Source organism: Aptenodytes forsteri, unplaced genomic scaffold, assembly GCF_000699145.1.
Source record: "Aptenodytes forsteri isolate BGI_AS27 unplaced genomic scaffold, ASM69914v1 Scaffold266, whole genome shotgun sequence".
NCBI classification, from domain to species: Eukaryota; Metazoa; Chordata; class Aves; order Sphenisciformes; family Spheniscidae; genus Aptenodytes; species Aptenodytes forsteri.
Window position 1 is genome coordinate 105,930 of NW_008794109.1, and position 10,180 is coordinate 116,109.

A 10,180-nucleotide genomic window follows, 5' to 3' on the forward strand; every position below is an offset into this window, starting at 1 on the left:
GGGGTGGGGGGGGGGGGGGGGGGGGAATCGGACTTGCTGATACCTGCTGGCTTTTATTCTGAATCCAGGGTCTGTGTTTGTTAACAACTCTTGCAATTCCACCCATTTAACAGAGCCTTTCTCAGCTTGCTGTTTCTGTTGTGAGCTGTGTCAGAAACAGCACTGGATCCTGAAGTATCACAGAAGCTGTCAAGTGAAGTAGTAACAGCTCTCTTCAAATGTTACAGGGCACATTTTTATCTGTAAGGTAAAACTGTTCAAAATTACGGATGCAGCTTGCGAATGGAACAGTGGAAAAGCGCAGATAGTATACGAAACCAGCCTGTCTGCACATGGAGCTCAGTGTTCAGAGTTACCTTGTAAATTGTTTCTCCTCTCCAAAAAAGAGATTTTTATTCCTCTCCCCCCCAATACAAAGACATTACACATTTGGCTTTGTTTTCTGAATTGGCTAAAAGATATCTTTGTTCTTAAACTCAAACTGACATCTGGAATTCGGGCTGAGTTTCTGTCTCTTATGCAGATAGCAGAGGATGTGTGATTGATAGAAGGTGTCCCTTCCCAGCTGTAAGGTTAATTTGATCATAAGAGCATGGAAACAGGAACACTTCTTCACTTGCTGTGACCTTCAATGGGCATGCATATCCATAATTAACTGAAGTACAGTATTGCATTCTGTTGATCCATGAGGCTACCTTTTGTTTTTAGAGTCAGCACGATTAGTCATCAGTGTATTGACATTAATACATGGTCAAGGAGCTCTAATGTATGTTTACTTCCTGTGCTAACTCTATCTGTTCTCTCTGTACCCCAGTGCAGACTTAATCTGGAGTTCTATTTTTAGTTCTTGCTAACTTCAGAGTTTCTTCAAATTCAGTAAGGTCCTGTTTTTATCACAGTCACTTCTCAGAGTAGAAGAGATTGGTTAACTTTGTTTCATAATCTTTAGCACCTTCCTCTTCTCCCATTTCTTCCTAGTTCACCTTTAACAATCAGTTCAAAGCTGCTTGCCTAGTCTGAAAAATATCAAGTCATAATAAAAAGAAAACCCGTAGCCCATTGTAGAAAGATCACTCTGCTTTTACCATAAACTTCAGTGGCTGGCTGGCTGCCTCGACGTGGAGTCTCCACTCCTGCGCAGTCTACAGAAGCTGAAATTCTCTCGCATCCGTATTGTACAGTGGATGTCAGCAGATCAGGAAGTGGAGGTGCCCTGCGTCTGCACCCAGTGTGTTAAACTGATCACTGGTGGTTGAGTCAACCAGAGAACTGGCGTCTTTGGCTGCTACTCAGTGTCATAGCTAAAGATTACATTGAGGGCAAAAACTGGAGGGTGCATCACTGACTTTCTCCTGACTTGATCCCATTTAAAGGCTTTCTCCACAGGCTTTTTTTTTGTCTCTTGTGTATTTGGTGGATTATGAAAAAACTGCTGTAGTAGTGCTCCGAGATAAACTCTAACCATGTGCTTAAAAGGCAAAAATTATTATAATGAGCTTTGGCCAGCATTAATGCCAAAGGCTGGCTATGCTCAGAGATGAGCTGGTAATGGAGCGTTTGAGCAGTGGAAGCCGTGAGGGTTTGTTCCATCAAGCCTTATGCAGCTGCAGATTTGTTGCTCTCAGAGCTTGCGAAACTCTTGGTCACCCGTCTTCAGATGAGACGTGAAGATGGCATGGAGAAGAACCAGTTTCCTCAGCGGTCACTCACTCTCCCCCTCATCACTCAAGGTTACCAATGCACTTGTCTCTGTTTTCGTGATTGACTGACTGGTGTGCTGTACAGCTGCCACCAGCCACCTCCACGTGCTTCCTGCCGGGATGATGGAGTCAAAGGGCCTTGTCTGCAGCTCCCTCCACCTGGTTGGTTGCTGAATCAGCACGAGCTGTATGTGCAGGGGTGTAGCAGGCCAGCTGGGATTTACAGCTTCAGTTGGCTGCTCTGGGCTTCTCTCGCAGTGCAGGTGTGATTGTGGGACCATTACAGAAAGGTCTGGATGAGTAACTTCTAACAGGCTCTGTCACTCTTGTTCAAAATGCTGTGTCTCCATTCTCAGCATCTTGTCCTGGCCTCGCTCCCGTCTTGCCACCCTCTACCCCTCGGGACTGGAGCGAGTTCCTTGTCCTCTGTTGGCGTACTAATTCAGGTACCAGTTCTGCAAAGCCCGGGGGCACCTGTTCAAGCCCTACTGCAGTTTACTGGCTTAGGCAGCAGCTTGCTGAATTGGGGCCTTGCTCACAGTCTTCCCTATTCATTAGACTCAGCCCTGGATATCCCTGGACTGGTATCCCCCTTTCAGTTTGAAAGGCTTTGCTCCAAACTCATTCCTGCTCCATGAAGGAGTTGATGCCTATACTGCTGGCTATTTCAATTCGGTGGCTTTTATTTTTCTCATTTATTCTGGGGTTCACTGCATATCTATGAAATCCTACTGACTTTCTCAGCTCTCCTAAACGTGGTACAGGGGCCCACTCTGCGAGGCATCAGAATTACCCATCTACTTCAAAGATGCACAGAAACAAGGATCTCCTAGACAAACAAGTTTTAGGGAGGAAAAGCAGCTGCATACACACAAGTGGAAAGGTATCTCTGGGTAGAATAGGTGAGGGAGCAGGTTAAGAATTTTAAATAGAAGAACAGTAACTGAGTGTTTTGGTTTCTTTTTTAAAAATTGCTTTAACAGGAGGTTTGTCTGTGTTCTAATCCACAGAAAGTTGCAATGTAAACTGGGTTTTCTGTTCATCAATGCAAAATGTGCCTCTCAACTATAATGCAAAAGTCAGTCTCTGTCTGTCTGTTTGCAATGGAAGAAGTTTAACTAAAGACTGATTTAACATGTTTCTTGCTCTTACATGTAATCATCTACACAACAGTCCTTGCTGGTCTTTCCCAAGCACCACACAGCACTATCCCTATTCAAAAGCAAAACAGGGATTGCATTGAGCAGTGGAACCTGCTGAACTTCCTTGGTTTGAGAGAGACACTGGAAAAGAGTCCAGGTTCCATGTGTTTTAAATACAATTTTAAACCAATGCAGCTACTCTCTCAGATCAGCACCACTTCCTACCTTTCCCTCCATTTAGATGGGAATTTAAAAGTAAACCCTGCAATATGTGATCCAGTTGACGTGCTTGCAGGTGGAACATGTTTTTTTTTTTTTAATTTGGGGATTGAGATTTCTCTTGTGGAAGAACTCGGTTTGGGTGCAAGAGCTTGGATCTCGGATTACAGCTCTTCTGCCAGCTTGCTAAATGCAATCCAGTACTCTGGACTCTTCTGAAGAAGACTGTAGTAGAAGAGCTATGAAGGTGTAGGCTGCAACTGATCAGTTTTGGTCATCTGTGTGTTGCTTAACTACATGGACAATGTAACAGTGATTTTTACAGATTGCTTTCCATCTGTCAGTCACAAATAACTCTTCATTTGCCATTTGGAGGAGAACTGCTAATAGATACATTTCCAGATCAAATTAAGAGCCTACTTTTCCATCTTGCATTAACCGGGTTACTGTGTTCACATGCCAGGAAGATGTTGCTCTTTGAAAAAGCATGTTAGTGTATGTGGCAATGACCCATGCACTTTTTAAATACCTAGATCTCTACATTCTCACCTGAGTATCGTTAACCATGCTGTAGTCTGACAAATGGATCTTTTACTACTGCCCTGTTACATAGATAATTGTAATTAACTGCAGTTTGTTTTTTCCACTACTTGAAGTTGTGTGATCTGAAAATTGGTGAACAAAAAGTATTTGTGCATCTTACTATGGGTATCTCTAAATAAAATGTATTTGTATAGTGTGTTGGCTTGGCTGATGGTTTCCTTTATTTGATAATCATCCTTCTGCAAAGTAAATCCAGGGCAGTTTTTTGAGAGCAAGTGGGTTAGGTTTCTACCTGTAACAGTCCAGCCTCTGTGTTGACATGACTGATTCAAAGGAAATAAAGTGAACTGTTGTTTTTCCTTCACCAGTGACTGGACTGATATCCCAAGGGCAGGTTCTCAGCTTATTCCTGTTTTTTGTAGCTTAAACATCAGTCATCTTCTCTGTAGAGCTGCAGTAACACTCCTTGCTTCCATAGGAAATGTATCTAATGGCAGAGTTGGGACTGTTATGCTCTTCAAAGCATCTCCTTCCTGTTCTTTTCTTCTGGTACCTCATTTGTTCTGAGGCAAGAGTTTCCTTTCAACCACTTCGTTTTTCTAAGAAGGAAATACCTCTTAGAAATGTTGGACAGCACAGATACCTATAGGTAGACAGTTAGGTATAGGACTAAGGGTTTCAGGAAGACCTTATGTACCACAGCTGTACCTGTAGCACTAGATCTTCCACCATATTTTCATTGCACAGGAGAGCGAGGCCTATGTCTAGCTGTCCCTTTTCCTTGTCTATTCTTCCCTGCCTAGAATTCGGAAGGTTATTTTTTGGAGAGGAGAAATGTCCTTATGAGATCTAAGCCTTATGTTGGAGGTTAAAATCATGTGCCTAAAACCAGCTCCTGCATCCCCATCTTCTTCATGCTTGGCCTCACCCTGCAGTGCTGGTTTCCATGGTCAAACTGCAGCTTTGTATGCAAGTTATGGGAGACCATGCCTCCAGCTGTACCATCTCTGCTCCCTGAGGTACTGCAGTAGGCATTACTGATGCTTGTGGATGCCAAAAGAGGAAGAGGAGAGTATAAAAGGCATGTGAATACTATACTGTCATCCTACTGAGCCTTATACCAAAACTGTTTGAGAGCTGAGATGCAAAAAAAAAAAAGATCCCTGGCCCTGGAGGCGTGCAGGCGGTGGTGGGTTAGATGTGTGGTGGGATGAGGCTAGAAGGCATCAGTAGCTCTACAGCCTGCAGCTCCCGGCTTGCCTCCTGTCACAGCCATGGATTTGGATGAGCTTGTGCCAACCCCTCAGTGTGGAAGCTGGAACTGAACTGCTGGTGAGCTGTGCTCTATTCCTAGATGATCACGCTTGCCGCTACTCCTCCTTAACACAGAACGGGTCCCCTGCCAGGCTAATGCTTTTGTTTCTACCCCTAAGCCTCGTAAGAAAGTGAGAGGAGGGTGAAGGGACAGTTACTTTAAGCTATGGAAAGGGCTCTGGCAATGAGGGTTATTAACTCCCCAGCTGCATCGGATGCTCCATCGAGTACAGCATCCAGATGGTGTGGGACCTGTCAACTGATGTGCAGGACCAAAAAGGATTGGGGATGGCTGAAGACCTCAGGAAGTACCAAGACAATCAGTACTCATCGAGCTCCTCCTAGATGTGTGTCAGCTTAAATCTCAGCAATAAAGAGCCCAAATCCTCCCCCAGCAACTCATTCTAGCATTCACCTATTTTGTCCCATCGTCTGTCTTGCAGGTCCCCTTGCTGTCCCATTCACTGTGCAGATGAAGCAGTTTGTTCCCTTCTGCAGGGCAGTTCATCTCTTTTTGTTGGAAGGGGGTTTTTTAACTGTTTCATGGCCACAGTCTTCGCTCCTTATACTGAACAGTCCAGGTTCCCTCGGTACTTTCTCACTGGCTGTGCTTGGCATGTGCGTGTGTGGCCATCGTCATTTCTGGCTGTGGAACCCAAGATGAGATCCATTGCACTCCTTGGCCTGGATCCTGCAGCAGGTCTACGCTGCTATCGACTGTGCTTTTACTGTACGCTACAAACACAGTGGTAGTGCACATTACCCCTTTCAACACTCAACCTGCTGCCTCTCTCCAACTCCCAGCTGCTGCAGGTTTGCTTGGCTGTCACCACTTCCCTTCTTGGGTGTATTTTGTTTCTGATCTTTGTGATTTGGGATCTCGGCTCTTGCCAGCTGGTGGCACCGCTGCTGCAGAACAAGGAAGCCAAACCAAGACAGCACTGTGGGAATAGTTTCATACTGGTTCTGTTAGTTCTTCCCAGCCGTAGCTGTACTCATCCTGTCTGCTTCTGAATGGAGGATCAGGATAGTCCTTCCCAGTGCAAGGTGCTTTCAAGGTCCAGTAAATGGATTAATAAATTAAGAGATGCCAGGAACGCAGTGCTTGAAGTGTTCTTTGGGCAAGGGCAGCCCATTCTGTCAGAGATTGAAAGTGAGCAAGCTCACAGTGTATTAGAAAACAAGAACCTCTGTGCTTTATCTCCCAACTTCCTCAGTCCCCCCCAGGCCTCCTCATCTGGAAGAACAAATGTCAGGATGGCTTCAGCCCCCTGCAAGGCTCAAGGGATCATATGGCCAACATGACATTTGGGAGCTACTGATCAGGTGCTCCAAAGTACCACCCTGCACGGAGGGTCTTGCCTTTCCCTCTTCATTAAGGTGTACCACGAGCTGGGAGAGGTAAGAGAGAAGCCACAGGCCTTAAGTGCAGAGCTGCAGTCAGAAGGTCAGCTAGGCAGCTGCTTGGACTGTTTGTGCCAAAGACATAAACAGAGCGAGGGTCATGTTCCAGGGATGCTGAAGTCTCGGCAGAAAGATTTGTAGCCCCCGTAATCGGTGCCTGTGTTTTTTTTCCTGTATTGCCAAGCTTCCCTGTTCAGGGGTTTCCTCTCTCCACAGACCCACTGCAGTGTCTGGTGCATGTTGAACATTAAGCACACAGACTCAGCTACAATAGAAATTTCAGAGATTCTGGACAACTGGAAAGGTTGTGACTAGATTTAAGGTTGCCTTTGGGCAGACACAGACTGGCACTGTTGCTGTAAAACGCCTCTCCATATAGCTGCTGTATTCTCGGTAAGTATTCACCTAGGGAGCAATGCTCGCTAATTTCTTCACGTATATGAGCCCTAAAAGAGGTCTCGGAGCCAAGAGGGTGAGGAATGGTTGGTCAGCACTAAGAAACACACCTGGGAAAGCATGGTCCATTTCCTCACTTGCTGTGGTGGCAGCCTGCTTCCTGCTGCTGAGGGCTGCTGGACACCACACAGCAGCCAGGCCAGTGAGGATGCCAGTGGAGAGCTATTAAGCTATAATGACTTCTGGTCTTGCTCTCTGATAAAACCACTTCATACAGACCTTTTTCTCTCCCAGGAGAGAAATACTAGGAGTAATGATGACTTGTCATGTGCGTTTATAGGAGCATCTCTTTCCTGTTCATCGCAGGAGGCCAACTTTAGCTTTTTACCTGCATAAACAAGTTCTGACTCCAAAAAAAATATTGTCCCTGTTATCTTGGTATGTATACAGTAGGCTGCTGCTGTTGTACTTTGAGTGCATTTGGTTTTGGGGAAAGCCTTTAGTCCTGTGCTCTGGGCTGCTCAACTCTTTGCTTAAGGGGAAGGAAAACATCCAGCGCTTCAACATTCTGCACAGAGCAACAGAAAGTGACTACAGGGAAAAGTCTGGCTCATATGACATGAGCCTGTCACCTTTCTTTCTCAACTTACTAACATACTCTTGGAATAAGAAATGGTCAGAGAGGTCAGGTCATATCCCCGAATGCTGGGTTCCTGTACTCTCTGAATGACAGAATAGCTGAGGTTGAAAGGGACCTTTGGAGATCACCTAGTCCAACGCCCTGCTCAAAGCAGGGTCAACTAGGGCAAGCTGCCCAGGACCGTGTCCAGTCAGGTTTTGAGACTCCACAACCTCTCTGGGCAACCTGTTCCAGTGTTTGACCACCCTCACAGTAAAAAAAGTTTTCTGTTTAAATGGAATTTTCTGTTTTTCAATTTGTGCATTGTCACTGGGCACCACTGAGAAGTCTGGTTTCATCTTTAGTCACTCCCATGAGTTAAGGGACTGATAAGATCGCCCTGAGCCTTCTCTTCTCCAGGCTAAATCCCAGCTCTCTCAGCCTGTACCTGTATGTCAGGTACTTCAGTCCCTTAATCATCTCTGTGACCCTTCACTGGACTCTCTCCAGTATGCCCATGTCTTTCTTCTATTGTGGAGACCAGAAGTGGACACAGCACTCCAAATGTGTCTCATGAGTGCTGAACTGGTGAGAGGAGGGGAAGGATCACCTCCCTTGATCTGCTGGCAGCATTCTTCCTAATGTAGCCCAGGATGTTTTTTGCCTTTGCTACAAGGGCACATGGCTGGCTTGTGTTCCACTTGTCCACCAGGACTTCCAGGTCCTTCTCTGCCAAGCCGCTTTCCAGATGGTCGGCCCCAGCCCACACTGGCATATGGGGTTATTCCTTCCCAGGTGCATAACTTCGCATTTCCCTTTGTGAACTGTTGAGATTCCTGTTGGCCCATTTCTCCAGCCTGTTGAGGTCCCTCTGAATGGCACCACAACTATCTGGTGCATCAGCCACTCCTCCCGGTTTTGTGTCATCTGTGAACTTTCTGAGGCAGCACTCTGCCCCACTGTCCAAGTCATTAATGAGGATATTCAACAGCACCGGCCCCAGGACCTAGGGTATACTATCAGTGACTGGTCTCCAGCTAGACTTTGTGCCACTGATCACAACCCCTTGAATCCAGCAGTTCAGCCAGTTTTCAACCCGCCTCGCTGTCCATATACCTAGTCTGTACTCCATCAATTTGTCTATGAGGCTGTTATAGGAAACACTGTTGAAAGCCTTGCTAAAGTCAAAGTGAACAACATCCCCTCCTCTTCCTTCATCTACCAAGGCAGTCATTTCATCGCAGAAGGTGATCAGGTTGGTCAGACATGACTTCCCCAGTGTAAATCCATGCTGACTACTCCCAATCACCTTCTTGTCCTCAATATAGTTGGAAATGGCTTTCAGTACTATTTGCTCTATCACCTTCGCAGAGACTGAGGGGAGCCTGACCAGCCTCTGGTTCCCCAAGGTCTCTCAAGCTCACCGACTCGTTCCTGCCATTGGCAGTTGCTGCATCTACAAATGGCCCTTTTGTAATTTAAAACAGATGACTGACATTTAACCAGAGTTGGCAAATATCCTTGGAAATGCTATTCAAAACATTCCCCTAAAATATATCACAGGATAAAAATGCTTGTAATTTATACTGTGATGAAGTTTGGGGGAAAACAGCAAATAGTGCAACATCCAGCTTCCACTTTACAATACTATTAGTTTATTACCAATGAATTACAGGAACATTTACATTATCTGGAGTAAGGGAGCGCTGAGATTCTACTAGGGCAATTAAAATCCAGCTGATAAAGGCAGATGCTCTGAAGCACTGCAAGAGGCACTGTGCAACATGGTGCAAGGATGTTTAAAAGTCTCTAGCAGGGCATGAGGATCTCGATGCAGCCCAGTAACTGAATTAGATTTGCATTTATGGGACACGGCAGCTGAGCTAATCAGCCATCCCAGAATGAACTAGCTCTGCATGTAAACAACTGGTGTCTCTGCTTGATAAACTTTGAGTTGCCTGTAACTTAAATTAGAAAAGGAACAGATAAAACAAATTCCTCTATATTTATTCTGGTATAAGCTGGTATAAACTATACCAGCAAAAGAATTTTTTTGCTTCCAAGAACTTTCAACCTCTTAAAGAACAATTCCTAGCAATCGTATTGGTCCACTTGTAGGTAGTTTTAAAAGCACTAACAGTTGATTATAAAAGTAAAAGTGTTCCAAAAATACCTGCTTCTTGTTCCACTAAGAAGCAGGATGCTCTAGTAGTGTCACAGTGGGACAGAAGAAATAGCTGGTTGTTAGCTTATGGACTGACTAATGTGAAGTAACATTTGGCAGTCAGAAATGGTTTTCTATCACCAGCCCTGAGGTGTCTACACCCAAGAGTTCATAGAAGCATAGAATGGTTTGGGTCGGAAGGGACCTGTGGGTTGGAAGGGACCTTTCACAATCATCTAGTCCAAACCCCACCCCCCCAGCCCCAAGTTCTTTAAGAGCTGGCCAGGGAAACTTCTGGCTTCATGGAGGTAATTTTAATCTTTGGAAATTTTAAGAGGCTGGAAGCATGCCACTGTTTGAGCAGGGCACAGAGGGGTGACCAGATACCTGTGAACTACTTGATGTCACCGGAAAAATAATGGAAAATTGATAAGGGACCTGATTAAGGGCCCCAAGAAAGCTGGCAGGGCCCCAAGAAGGCTGGTTAATATTCAAGGATCGCTCCTGGACAACTCAAACACAAAAAAGAAGCCTACAGAGGGTGGAAGCAAGGACAGGTAAGGAATCCAGAGAAATTGTCTGAGCAGCCAGGGTTCGGGTTAGGAAAGCTGAAAGCTTGAGAGAATTAAATCTGGCCAGGGACATCAAGGGCAACAAGAAAAGATTCTATAGGTACGTC